The sequence below is a fragment of the Haliaeetus leucocephalus genome, unplaced genomic scaffold (assembly GCF_000737465.1).
Source record: "Haliaeetus leucocephalus isolate CR32 unplaced genomic scaffold, Haliaeetus_leucocephalus-4.0 Scaffold1, whole genome shotgun sequence".
In the NCBI taxonomy this organism is placed as follows: domain Eukaryota; kingdom Metazoa; phylum Chordata; class Aves; order Accipitriformes; family Accipitridae; genus Haliaeetus; species Haliaeetus leucocephalus.
Genome location: NW_010972437.1, coordinates 17,444,684 through 17,445,013, shown reverse-complemented (window position 1 = coordinate 17,445,013; position 330 = coordinate 17,444,684).

Genomic DNA, 330 nt, shown 5'->3' with positions numbered 1-330 from the left:
GGGGGGGGGCGAAAGGGGGAGTGAGGGGGAAGGAGCCGGGATCTTCTTGCTTGGGAAACCACCGGGACTCTTCCATCAAAGGGAAGGAAGCCCTAGGCGCAGGGCCGCAGGCTTTCATGAACCGCTCGCTGCAAACCCCAGGCCCCATGGGTCTGTTTATCCTGGCACAGAAGAGCCCATAAAGCACAGCCCTGAGCTGGCCCGCAGAGCCTGGCTTTCCTCCCCGCTGCAGCCCCGGCAGCAGGGCTGGGACAGCCTGCCAGGGGCAGGGAGGGGGACCACTACCTGGGCATGGCTGCCAAGCCTGGCCGGTGCATGGCCACTGCCCAG